We start from the raw sequence: 14,919 nt of genomic DNA on the forward strand, positions 1-14,919 counted from the left end.
TTATTTTTTTTTTAAACCATCAGTTTGTGGTTTGAGATCCAAAATATTTTAAAATGCCTTTGCTCAAGTGAGCTAGTGGTGATTGATTTTTGGGAACTCCTCAGATTTGCATTGTTATTGATTTATGCACTGAAGTATGCTCATGTTACTCAACTTGTGGTTATTCTTTAATAATGAATACTAAATGTGGGCAGTAGTATTTATGTGTTGTCCATGTTGCTATCATTACACCACTCTAAAGACTAGTAAGCTCAAAACTGACTCCTAAATACAAATACTTCACATTTTAGTAATTCATATTTGGCCACAATGGCCTGTCTTCTTTCTTATTTGAACCATGTTCAGTTAGTAAGCTGAAGATGCTGATCTAGTAAATACTTTTTTTTGTGCCTCTGTGTTAGAATTAATGTATTTTTTTTTTTTTTTTTTACCTTGTTTACAGAGTAATAAACCATGCATACATACATACAAATATACTACCCATAAGACTGATATTTATTCAGCAAGCAAATACTTTGGTGCTTTTTCTTTCTTTTTTTAAAACCCAATACATTTAACTGAATGAGATACCGGTGTTGGATTCTTGCATTTCACAGGTATGATGTGTTGTGTTTACATTCTGTACCAGATTTATATTGGCAAACAAGGTGTTTGCAAAGATTTTATGACAATTTTACTGTCCAGTTTCAGAACTTTGCTTTAGTAAATCAACTTGCTGCATACAAAGCCTTGTCTAAAACCATAAAAAGGCAGTAATCAAGATGGTGGATATCACAAACAAAATATTAAACTGAAAATAATGATCTAGTATAAAGAGGTATAGCACTGTTGGTGTAACTGGTGTGCAGCGTGTAAAGTATGTTCAACTGAACAAAAAGTATATACTATGCAAAGCAAGAGCAGAAAAAAACAGTTAATGTAGGACAGTAGCAATGTAGGACAGTGCACAACACCAAGTACCCTGTTTAGCAAAAAAAAAGTGACAGACTTCAAATTAAAAGTCAAATTTCCTCAACATTAGTAGTCAGGGATTGCTGCAAAATTGCATTATTTTATACCACTGGCAGTTAACCTTCATCCATGGTTATCAAGAATCTCCTGTTAGTAATTATTGTTGTTTGATGTATATTGTGATACAAAAGACAATACAAGAAACTTTGAGGTATTGAAATCTCAAGCATGTGCAATTTAGGCTTCTTGTGTAAACACTTTGATATTTCATTGGGGTGACCCTGGAACCCCACATCTTTCAAAGCCTTTTTTTTTACTTTAGCCTTCCCTTAAAGCAGAAGATTAGGAAACATCAAACCCATGAAGATAGCAGCCTCTACCCAATTAGCAGTGCTTGACCTTCAACGTGATATCCTGCTGCACAGCACATTGTGTATAAAAATGGATAATACTATTCAATGTATTATTAATAACCAAGCCACTGTTCAGGCCATGGCCACTCTTATCAGCAGAGGCAAAAGAGTACAGATATTCCATCTCACTGAATCCAGCAATTGAGACCTTGTATTTAATTAGTGTATTGAACGATGGATTAATAGAGCAGGTTCTGGTTAGTCAAGGTGATGGAAACAGCCAGCAGTTTGGAGATGTTTAAATGCTCACTATAAAATTGTAATTGGCAACAGTTTTGCCAAGTTTTTATTTCCTTAGAACATACATTGATATGAAATGAAAATAAGATTACATTGTAAATACATGATAGCTGTAATGTGTTCCTTTTTAAAATCCACTATAAGGATAGCAGCCCCCTAATTAAAATGTAATCCTAGCGTAGATTCTGGTTTGATAGCTTAAATCTAGAACATAAAAATAAAAAATCTGGGTTTACAATATAATTTTTTATTATTTTATTTTTTTTATTTTAATTTGAGGAGTCTCCTCATAACATGTGTTATTGAACCTAATATATTATATATCTATAGATATATATAGTATATGATATATATATATCTATATATGCGTATGTATGACCATGTACGCATTCACATGTAGAGTAATGTATGACCAATAGCAATAATAGTATGATTAGCATTTGTGCCAACAAAGCAGGTTGACCTAGATTCTTTAGAATATACAGTATATCATTCTGTATGCAGTGAATCCTTTTGAAACCAACACAGTGTTCCTTGAACATGTCCTTAAAATACATAACACCATGTATTTGCATCTGATAACATGTTTACAAGAGCCCACACCCGAATACCAGGTTCTGCTTGCCAGTGGATTACTCTGAAAGCACACTAAACAGTTCTATTCACTTCCTTAATGTAAATACATCTAATCTCTAATGTAGTCCAAATCTGAAGAACAAGTAATCCAGGAATCTGAAGATGAAGACGGTATCTTTACAAAGGAACCTGCAGAGCATACGTTGGGACACACTGGAGGGGGAGCAGAAATGAAGATATTTTCCAATTCACTGTTTGTTTTTTCTTCCCTGCTGTTGTCTTTAACATCGTTTATTTCATAGCCTTGGGTGACATTGTTGTTCTTGTTTCTCCATCTGTCTTGTCTGAAAAAAACATCACGTATACCAAATTAAAAAATAAATCATAAACTCTTGGCACTTTGCACCAATCAAGTTGCAGAAAAGGTATGAAAATATATAATTTGTGTGGGGGTTGGTGCATTTACATTGTAATTCAAATTACTGTAAACCATTAGCCTGTACCTATTTTTTTTTTTTTATTTCAACATAAATGTTATATGCTTAGTTTATCGTGTAATGCGCATACATTATAATTTGTTTACAGTACTTACACATTTTTTTCATACACTGATAAAACAGCACATGCCTTCACGAGCACAGTGACCACAGTCCCAGCAATCAAAGTGCTCTCAAGCAACGAGTTACCAGCCACTGCAAATAAAAGAAAAAAAAGAAAATAAATTAAGACAGACCATAAATCATCCATTAAATGGCCAACCCAAAGCCCTGTCCTGACCTGAACCCAATATGAGACATCATAGGAATTCCATAATTACATTGAGATTATATGGTTTATCAGGATCATGTCTCTATGTGTTGGTCCAGTGTTCTGCATAAGAAATATAATACAATAGCACCTATAATCATATTGTGGAAAGTGTTCAGAAAAATACAGGCTGAACTATACTTAACCCTATAATGCCCATTTCTGTATCACTTGATACAAAATCACACATCTGCCTGGGGCTGCTCCCTCCCGGTCACCAGCCTTCTCTCCTGACGACCCACCTGTGTTGACAGGGTCCCCCTTGGTCTCTTGGTGGAGGCGCCCCACAAGAAGCCACAAAAATGTGTAAATAAAGATTGGGTATGTTGAATGTATCCCATACCTGCCAGAACCTGCACGTGAAATATGGCCATTCCCTAATTAGATAATAAAATGCTAATTTGAGATTGGCTACATGTGTACAATGGGATGGAAAATCCTTTGTTTGGTGGAGGAGTTTGGGGAGAAGATTTGTAAGGAGAACCTTTAGTGAAGGCTACAGCCCAGCCCAAAGGTGACTATTGTATTGTTTAACTCCTAATTTTGCTCCTGTTTTGTTAGTTCTCCTGTTTTGTAAATAAATGTGCCCAAGATCACTTTCACTGCAGCTTCCTGACTTTGAGTCTCCTTCCTGATTGTCACAATCACCATTATATTTCTTTCTTCTTTATCATCGTCTTCATCATTATCATGGTTCATCATTATGGAGCCCATCACCATAGTCTTCATCATCATGATCTTCACCTTCATGGTGTCACTCATAATCATGGCCTTCGTCATCTTCATCATCATCACCAATATTCTTGATTGTCACAGTGGCCTTCATCATCATCTTTATCATTATCTTCATTCATATTTTCATCTCCACTGTTATCATTACTTTTTACATATTGCGTCTTTTATCGTATATTGCCATTTTCATCTCTCAATATTATTTTTTTAAAATCTAGTGACATAGCACACTGACCCTAAACAAAATATTCACTTCGATATCCTATGCCTGTTATTTTTTTTGAAACGATAATAATGACCTTAAACATATTCTGTCGCCACATATTTATAGTGTTTCACATCTTTGGAAATGCGATCTTCCAATTTTTCTTTATTTTTTTATCTATCAGTTGTATACAGTAATGTATGTTGTATTAAGTGGTCTTCTTTGTTCAGACTGAATAGATTCAATTCTTTTAGCCTGTCTGCATATGACATGCTTTTTAAACCAGGAATAATTCTGGTCACTCATGTTTGCATTCTTTCTAGAGCAACAATATTGTTTTTGTAGTGAGGTAACCAAAACTGAACACAATATTCTAGATGAGGTTTTGTTAATGCGTTGTAAAGTTTAAACATTACTTTCCTTGATTTAAATTCAACACTTTTCGCTATATATCCGAGATTTTTGTTGGCCTTTTTTATAGCTTCCCAGCATTGTCTAGATGAAGACATTTCTAAGTCAAAATAAACTCCTAAGTTCTTCATAGATTCCTTTTTCAATTTCAGTGTCTCCCATATGATATTTTTAATGGACATTTTTATTGCTTGCGTGCAGTACCTTTCTATAAAATGTCATTTGCCATGTGTCTGCCCAGCTCTGAATGCTGTCTAGATCATTTTGAATGACCTTTGCTGCTGCTACAATGGTGTATGCCATTCCTCCTATTTTTGTGTCATCTGCAAATTTAATAAGTTTGCTTACTATACCCGATTCTAAGTCATTAATGTAGATTAGGAAGAGCAAAAGACCTAATACTGATTCCTGTGGCATTCCACTGGTTACTGCACTCCATTTTGAGGTTTCTCCTGTAATAATAAGTACTTTTCTACATGTTAACCACTCCCTAATCCATGTGCAAGCATTTTCTTGAATCTTTTATACGGGATGTCAAAAGCTTTCTAGAAATCTAAATAAACCATGTCACATGCTTTGCAGTTATCCATTGTCGATGTTGCATGCTCAGTTTTGAGGAAGACAGTAGAAGTACAGAACAGTTTTTGTTTGTAGTTTTTTTTTTGTTTTTTTTGTACAGAGCTATTTAAATGTGATAAGTTGTTGGCATTTCTACTGGAGTTCAAAATGAACCTCTAGATGGCAGCAAAGTTCTGTTTAGGTGTTTGCATTACACTGTACAACACTACATTCTACTGGAGTTCAAAATGAACCATTAGATGGCAGCAAAGTTCTGTTTAGGTGTTTGCATAACACTACAGCACTACATAAGTTTTTTTTTTTTTTTTTTTTTTTTTTCCATACCTGTAGATAGACTACATAGAGGATTTAGAGACAAATCAAAGATTTCTGTTACATATTCTTCTGGTCCAAATATAGCTCTCTTATTTAAATAAAATTTGAGCAACGTAGTGAATTGGCAAGGAGAACATATTTAGCTTGTTGTGTGGCTCAAGTTCTCAGTAGTGCTCATTTTTCTTCATAATGATGTGCAATCTTTGTGTCTCTGTGCTTTTTGAACTGGCTGTCAGAGAGGGTAGATCAGTGTAAAAAGGAGATTGATAATGTTCCCACTTTAAACCGGCAGTATGATTTATTCTTCTTATAATATTTGGAATGCCAGCTATTATTTAAAGAAAGGGGTTTAAGTTTGTGAAATAATTCCATTAATCTTCCCTACTGTATACTTCCATTCATTTTGTAGGTCTCACATGCACAGTTTTTAACCACACTAAGGTATACAAGGAATCAAACGGTTGTTCTTCTTACAATACATTTGAGAGTGACTCAAGTATCACAAGGAAACTGACCATGTGAATGACCAGATCCGACCTGTCAGTACATTTTCAACCATACTGTGTGTGCCTCGTTGCAAAAATAAGAACGTTAGCACCACTGTATTTGTGGTGCACATATGTCCCTTGAACCGTAAAGGGTTGCATGTTATAACACACTTCTGTTTTAATAAACATATGCATTTAACTCTCTCAGTTTGAATACGTTACTTTCAGGTAGTCTGTCATAATTGCTCTTCCTAGACCTTAGGCCCTTTCAGCACCTTGCTTCCCCTTATAACTGACATGCTGACACCTGAAAGTCCCACAAGCAACTTAAGAGTTTTCTTATCTAGTATTGGACCAAATATAATTTTTTACTATGACATGTGCTAGTGTCAGAATTACATGTGATTTACTTATGTAACGGACGGAAATGCACAACAGGTAAGATTTTTTAAATGGTTCCTGAACTCCTTTCAGGACTTCCTATAGGGGAGTTGTGGTTCAGTAAAAAAAAGGTGCTTTGTTCAGTTTAATGGCTTCCTGATTCAATGAAATGGTGCCGCTAAAGTAACAGGTCATCAGCTTTGTTCTCATCGAATTCATACTGCTATTCAAAAAATGACAATGAATGTAAAATGCCATTTTTAAAATCATTGCCAAAATCGATATTAAATTGCATGAACTTTGATTATTTTATTATTTATTTATTTATGTTTTTAATGAACTGCAGGTGCCTTTTTGGAAGCCAGTACCGAAGATATAGAAAGGATTTCAAATATTTTTTGTTTTTTTTTCCTGAGCGGTACTGCAGCGATGCAATTTAATTACATATTTTTTAACTAAACAAACGACATTTCTCAGTTTGTTTAAAGTGGACACTTTGGAAAAAAAAGCATAGAAATGGGGGCCAAATACTCTCACTTCAGATGCTGCCATTGATCATTTCTGAAACATATGATTGCAGGCAAAAGTCTTCATCTGTACAAAGTACGAAATGGTACATCTTAGTAAAACTGTGTCATTAATTGACATTGAAAGATTCCTCTCATGAAAATAAAAACCATGCAGAAGAGTAAGGAAATCGTAGGAATTCAATGCTACAGATGAGGACTGTTGAGATCTTCAGAAACGCCTGCTTGGCACCATGTGACGGGATTTTGGAGAATCACATGCTGAATAGAGAAAGCCTGAAATAATGTCTGCCAAATCAATTTTTTGGATAATTTGTTTTCAGGTTTTCACTGCGGCAGTGGAAGCATTTACAACAGCGTCTTTTATAAGGACAGCTTATATTAAAGAGAGTGTATTAGGTTGTTACAAAAAGATATGGTTTTGAAAGCACAGTTTTACTGTAAAGAAGCCACAGGATTGTCAGGGTGGCCTCACATTACAGGCATGTGGTGCACGCACAGTGATTGATGGACCCTTCATATATAAAGGAATGCATGTGGGATTCTATGTGTACCTATTCTACCACACAAGAGACCCAATAATGAGCTTCAGCACTTTTTATAATTAAGCTGCAAGGTTATTTCATAAAATTGGTAGTAAGTGTAATAATATCCAATAAAAATGAAACACAGAATAGCAATTGGAATATAAAGAATTCCATGGATTAAATGCGGTGTAATTAGATGTGCTCTTCAGGTCACATCCAACAATTTCCCATTTCAATGACTTCAAGTAATTCAATCTAATAAGTATAGAAACAGTAGCTAATACGATGTTTCTTTTAAAAACATGGTATGAGTTATAATCTTCATCTGTGGGTTTACATTGAAGGTGTTTAATGGGGCATGCCAAGGTATTCAGTTGTGAAATCTTTTTATTAGTTTTAAAATTGCACTGTGATTTGCTGAGATTGTTTTTGAATCATTTCATCGCAGTGCGGTCCGTTATTGCTTTCGATGAAGGGAGGGAGCTGTAAGGTACAGTAAACAATATCCCATGTCCAAGACTTTTACAGATAATGATATAAATTGCTTTTTAAATTTACGAAACAGCTTTTTTTATAGCATGGCCTTTCTCGTATAAGAAACAAAGAGCTTGATTTTGAAGAAAAGCACAAAGTTTTCTGCAAGGATTAAATAATTCTATGTATAGAACTAGGGAAATAAATACTCTGAACAATAACTTCACTTCTGTTTTTTGTATATCTTACTGATTACAAACCTTTCTTCTGTTATTTATTTGTTTTTGTGCTTTGTGTTGTTCATTTCAATCAGAGCAGCGTGATAAGATTTATGCTTCTGCTCTCTATAAAGCATTTAATGAGATCCTCCACTGTTTTGAGTCCAATGATTCTCATGAATATGTAGAATTATATAAGTCCATGTCCAAACTTTTAATGCTCTGTATTATTTAATGTTTATTCTGCTTCCTCCAATTCATCATTTAAATAAAAAAGATAGGCTTCCTGGGATTTTTTGTTCCAGTACCAAATGGAGGTGGGGGTGGAATCTTGTGTTTGTATAAGCAAGAGAACAAGCCAACAAAGACAAAGTCAAAAGAAACCAGAACTTGGTAAGTATCTAGTGTTAACTTTCTAGGAACAGTGAAACCGATACAGTCTTCTCAACACAAACTTAACAGCAAAAGCTTAGGTGCTGAACAAAGGTGCCAGCTTGAGATACAAATTTCAGACAAAGTGTATCAGTGGATGGCTGGTAAATAGTATTCATACTGAAAGTGTAAGGATATCTTTTTCATATGTGCCTGCTGCATCCATTGTAAGCAGTGGCTGTATTGTAAATCTTTTCATTATACGTCATTGTTAGCTGTTTAACAAAAATAATGATAATACTACGTAGCATGACCTTCCATGGGACACATCACACCAGTGGCACTGGAACATTTTTTAAAGTGGGGGTGCTGTAAGATGTTGAACAAAACTGTAACCCGTGTATATGATGGAAGCCATGCAAAGCCAGCACCCCTAGTTCCAGCGCCCTTGCATCACACTTACTATTTGAATTGTCAAGAAAAAGACACCAGCAAACCAGCTGCTTGGTTGTAATGTGAGCCTGGCTTCCAAAAATGTTTGCTGTAGGAAACAGATTTGTGATCTGGAGGTGGATAAGAGAAAGGGAAAGATGGTGCCTAGAGATATATAATCCTTTGAATAGGTGTACAGTGTGAAAAGTCAACAGCCTGGGGTTAGAAAAGTTGGACCTGGGACCTGAAGTTACTCAATTAAACACACAATTCAGTGGAAAGGACTGCAGCATAATACTGTACTGAGCCCACCAGCATAGCTGGTTAAAGCATAGCACTGAGATAGTGACTGTTTTGTGACTCATCAGAGACAGCAAGTCATCATATTACACAGTGTATGTGGGTAAAAAGCTCCTTGTTCTGCTATACCTTTATACATGATCTTATGATTCTGTGAAAAATGAGAGTGTGAGTACCATGAAAAAAGAATGTGAAATTATTATATATGCAGGGGATGTTGAAGCTTTGATTTCAAAACGCTGCTCCTCATTTACAAGGCTATTCGTGGTTCAGGACCTGCCTGTCTGCAGGAGTTATGCATTCCCTACAAACCGGCTTGCACTTTGAGATCAAACAATGATGGCCTCTTGGTTATTCCAAGAACTTGATTAAAAACTACTGGTTCAAGGGCTTTTCATTTTAAGCTCCTTCACTTTGGAACTATCTCCCAAAAGTTCTCTGGAATGCTGAGGGCTTCCACTAGTGGGCAGTGTGGAGCTCTTCTGGCTGGCAGCTTATTTTTGTAAAGCGCCCTGGGATGCCTGCACACGAAGGACGCTATTTAAATGAATGTGGAATGGTGCAGTATTATACTGTCAATGGGGTGGAGCACTCACTACAGGCAGTCGGGGCAGCAACAAGATTTTACGCCACAAGTCTGCAAAGGGTTTAATTTGTTCTGCAGGGATACATGACCATTTAGTGATTACCATTAATTCCTTCAGGGAAGTTGGGGGTGGGAAGTCTGATCTCCAGAAAAGCACTTAGACTCTGTTGTGAGAGGCAGTGACTTCTTTGTGAAATTACAGTCATTTTAACAACACTCGCCATCTTTCATATCAATAATAAAGTTGCAAAGATAGATATTTGTAAGTCAAAAACTTAGATTAAAAGTGGGACTAGTCTCTAGTTTACAGTGTTGATTTACATACTGCAGCAATAAAAGGTCTGGACTAAAGAAATACATTTATACTCTGATAGCGCTATAATTAAGCAATATTAATACAAAGGGGATTACTGGAGCTTTTATCTGAGTCAGCGTGGATGGTATCATATAACATACACTTAATGTCATTGTATGGCTATTAGACCACAAAGGAAACAATAAGATATACTATACACAATATACTATACATATATATATATATATAATATATATATATATATATATATATATATATATATATATATATATATATATATATATATATAATATATATTATATATATATATATATATATATATATATAATATATATATATTTTTTTTTTTCAGGTATATTCTGTATACCTGCTAGACCTATCCAAGAAGCAATATGGGAGAAAGCTTCCATTCCTGGGTAGTAAAGCATATGCATCCTGGCATGTAAAGACAGAGCAACCAAGATATTTGTATAATGTTTCTTCATTTGACCCAGCGTGGGGAGATAAAAAGCACATCTCGGTATTTCTTTTAATAAAATTTTGTTATGTTTTTAGTTATTAAAAACACACACCAACATCATTCCAGATTCACAAACTAAAAGGTGAGAGGACATCACTGTAAGCTGCACATAGAATTTCAGTCTTCTGAACATGGAGACAAGTATTTTTGTTATTCACAAGGTATTCTACTGAAGCGATAGATTTTATGCCTCCACTTATCAAAGGTAACAGCCACAGTCAATAACAATATCGTCTGGAATGAAGGCTGATTTTCGTAAAAGGAAAGAGACTGCAAGAATAAAAATAAATAGAAGAGCTAATAAAAATATTTGTAAATAAAATCAATAATTGTGCACAGGTAGTCAACAACTTAAAAGCAACAGGGGAGAAATCGCTGTACAAAGTAGGGACTGGAATGTGGCAGAACAAGCTTCATTAATCAACTGCAACCTGATTTATGATTCATGTAAAATGTATAGGAATTTATCTGTATTTACACTGGGTGTCCGAGTGCATGGTTACTAAACAGCTTGATACTGAATTCACATATATGTTTTATCCTCACTAATCAAATTTCAGAACTGAATCTTATGTAGTCTAGATAATAATATCGAAATGCTGTGTACAGTGCCCTCGTTGCTTTTTAAGTTTGGTGTAAAACAACCTGCATATAATAAGAATTTAGCTACAAAGGACATGTTTTCAGTCATGCGGGCTCTCCTTATACACAGGTTTCTTTGTATGTGACAACACTACTCTATTCATTCTGCTGTTCAAGATTTAAAGGTATTTAATGATTTAGGTAAGCGGGCATCTTTAGTTGAACAATTTCAGTTTGAGGCGTACCAACCTGAACAATGTGACTCTGAAGAGCGTTGGTATAATTCCCAACAGTAATTGTGAAAAGTTGTTAGTTGTGTTGCTATTTTGGAACATGTTTACAGATATCTAGAACGTGCATTGTTCTGTATTGTGTTAGGAGGCAGTTAATGAAGGCAAATAGAAAATACAATAAGTGGATTCACTGAATTTATTTATACATGGAGTGCACAATTGTTTTTGTTATCAAAATATTGCATTCCAGGGTGAAGTACATGGATTACAGATCATCTACATTCCATTGTGCCTCTTCCTTTTGTCTTACATTACATGACTTCAATGCATTTATTGTGCAGTTTTTTTTTTTTTTTAAACATGTATGCCCTTTTGTAAAAAATAAAATAAAACACAGTTCTTGTTTAAAAACTTGACCTTTTTTACCATACATTTATAATTAATGGGCCACACTAGCAACATGTTTTTTTTTTTTCTCTGAAAGAAACCTAGTCAATTAAGGAAGGGATAAATAAATAAATACAGGAATTATAGCTAAATGTGAGGATAATATGACTCAACTGTCAGAAATTCAAAAATATTGCAGTTTCTTTGTTTTTTTTTTCTTTCATGCTAGACCATAGAATTTCTAGACAATTGAGAAAACCATAGATGCTTCCATCTGTGGCCTTATTGTCTGGCAATACAATAATCTAACCCTATATTCAGCAGTGTTGATTTGAAGCAATAATCATTTTTTTTCAGTCCTCTGTATAAAAATACAATCTGTAGAAATATTTCCTATAAACAAGAGTAGGCTTTCTTGCTTAATCATATAAGTGCCTCAGCTGCTTTAGTTTAGGTTTGAGTTAATATCATTTGCCTGGAAATGAAAGAAAGGTGAATTTGTGTTCCACTGCCCAATCTATTACTTCATCCATGCATTAAAAGGTTAATATAATTAACACAACCTATAAGTTATAAGGTTAGAGGTTCTGTTTCAAGCTCTCCCCCCCCCATCCCCACCTCTTAAAATAATTTACAAAGTTCAATAATGTTTTCCCTCCAACACATGAAAAGTGGATAATCCAAAACGCAGTCCAAACAGCAGTGAAACCCCAGTAAGAGCGGAGCTTCAAACTGGGATTCAGATCTTCCCAAACAGGGTTAAAACCATGGCGCTTGCATCACATTACTGCTGTCATTCTGCTTCAATTCATTAGAAGAGTTTATGGCCCTCTAATATGTCTGTAATATATAGCCTGCTTACTGACATGGTTTAATGCTAACATCTGTCTAATTTGCCAAGGTTATCTCGAGTTCCGTTCATCTCCTTCACTAACAATATGCCTCTGATTCCATGCTTCATGGATGAGGTACATGCGGTTTCATATTTAGTGCTATCGATCACAGGTAATTGCCTCAATGTTCCCTGCCTCAGTGTTCAAAGTGATCACTCCTCAATGTCTGATGATTGATGGGAGGTAGTTTCATGACCAGAGGAGGGCGTTGTCCTACAGTCTTAACAGTAAATAACTGAAACAGCTGCTGTGTGGAGTTTACAAAGCAGATTATTCTTCTGTGGCTTATGGGCTCAATATTCTCTTCTTGTGCTTGCAGTCTTGTGTTAATTGATAGCTGAAAATGTACTCCCTCATGTGCCATCTGTGATTGTAAGAAAGACTTAAAAAAAACTGTAGCAAAATGAAAGCACACAAGCTGAATATGAAGATAAATTAATAGGCATGTATTTTTCAGACTTGTTATAGAAATTGGGCCGAACAGTTTGATCTTAAGCTGTGTCTCAATTATCCGTCACATGTTCTGCTGCAGTTGTATCTTGCAGATAATTGTTTTTTTTTTTTTTTTTTATAAACACAGTACAAATTAGGTTCATTGCTCTGGCTTGAAGTGGCTAAATTTACTGTGACCCAGGTTTACTACGTTCACCCAGCTGAGATAAAAAAAAATGTCAGGATTAATTAGCAAATGCTGTAATTATGTTTAGTTTATTATGTTAATGTGTTGACTGATCAATTATAAATTGACCTGTAAATTCTTACATTTAAGTATGCCACTCAGTATGCTAATCCTGTCATTTGTCAATTAAATGTTGCTCTTCAGTATATTATTACCTGTTTATAAATATGTGACATTAACATCTAACAACATTGATGTAAATTGCTTTTTTTGTGGTTATTTATCTATTTATTTATTTTACATTTTTCACTTGCTGTGCATTTCCAATATATTTCATGTTAGCCTAATCCTAATTCACTGTTTGAAACTTTTATTCAGAAATGCAGGGCCATTACTCAGCAGGTTTAACAGATAAGATTAGATAATAAACTACTTCTAGGTCTGGGTGGAGGTTTAATTGGTTCAAATAAACAATTTAGAAAAAGGCTAGAACAAAAGCTATATGGAGACTAGCACTATTACAAATAAATGTATGTCCAATAATAAAGCATAAGTATGTATTTTAAATATGTTATACAATATAGCCCTTAGTTTTGACATTACACGAGCTTGGTCACATTTTAGAATGGAGTCCACAAGATGTTGGGAGGTCTCCCAATGTATCATAAACCATCCATCTTCCAAAAATTCAACCCAAGTGTAGTGTTACAGGTTTGGGGTAGCTTTTCCCAAAGTTCATGCTAGACATGTTCATCCTATAATTGAGATCCAGTGAGTATGCAGGAGTGGGTTATGAGCAGGTCGCACTATGTCAAATGGGCTGTTGGCAGCACAACATTTCTCTTTTGATGGAGTGTGATCAATGATTCGCATTATAAACACTTGATGCTATACTTTCAATGTGTTTACTTCAGTCTTTAATTAACTGCTGCTTTTCAAAGGAGAAAAGTGCACATTAGTGTAACAAAATAAGAAACAAACCACTTGAGAGGGCTTAGTGTTTAAGAGAAAACATACTCCAAGTTTTGGAAGACTGGCAATGTGTACTTTATTTTGAGAATATAAAACGTGGGGTCCTCCTCTAAATCTTGACCTCACATTAATCATGTTACTTATAAATCCCACATGATATGGAACTGTGGTAACAATATACCTCAAAACAAATAAACTAGCCATGTTTAAAGAGATTTAAAAATGAATAATGAAATCACATAACTACATAACATGTAGTGTTATTTATTCATTGCTTCTTTCATTCCACTGTTCATGAAATACATGAGTCAGGACTCAACTAATTAGTGGCCAAAATAACTAGCTGGGCTAAGGTAGTCTTTCTTTCAACGTTGTGATTCCCCTTTCAGTGGACTACTGAGTGGCTGGAGTGGTACTGTGCTCTGGTTAGCAGGGACCTGCCCTTTCAACCCTTTCAGGTTTGGTTTATTACATGGCTAATTAAGCAGGGTCACTGGGCTCCTGCTTAAAGATGTCAGCTGCAGCAGCATTTGTCATACACACTTCAGCAAGCCTGTTCATTCGCTTCCTAACCACATGTTACAAACATAAGGAAGGCAATTTAAAAATTTAAAATATAGGCACTATATTTCTACTGTACCTATGTGATATTACAAATAATGCACTTATTCCAAATTGATGTAAAAAGAACCCCATAAAACACACACAAAAAAAACAAAAAAACAAGAACCAACATATTCCCAGGATAATAAAAGAGAGACCAGTTATATAGTATAAATTAAAGATAGAAACATTGATTTTAAAGCATGGTTTAGCATTCTTTGTGTATTTTATAAGGGTGGGGTTTATATTAATCACCTGAT

The sequence above is a fragment of the Polyodon spathula genome, chromosome 15, assembly GCF_017654505.1.
Source record: "Polyodon spathula isolate WHYD16114869_AA chromosome 15, ASM1765450v1, whole genome shotgun sequence".
NCBI lineage: Eukaryota > Metazoa > Chordata > Actinopteri > Acipenseriformes > Polyodontidae > Polyodon > Polyodon spathula.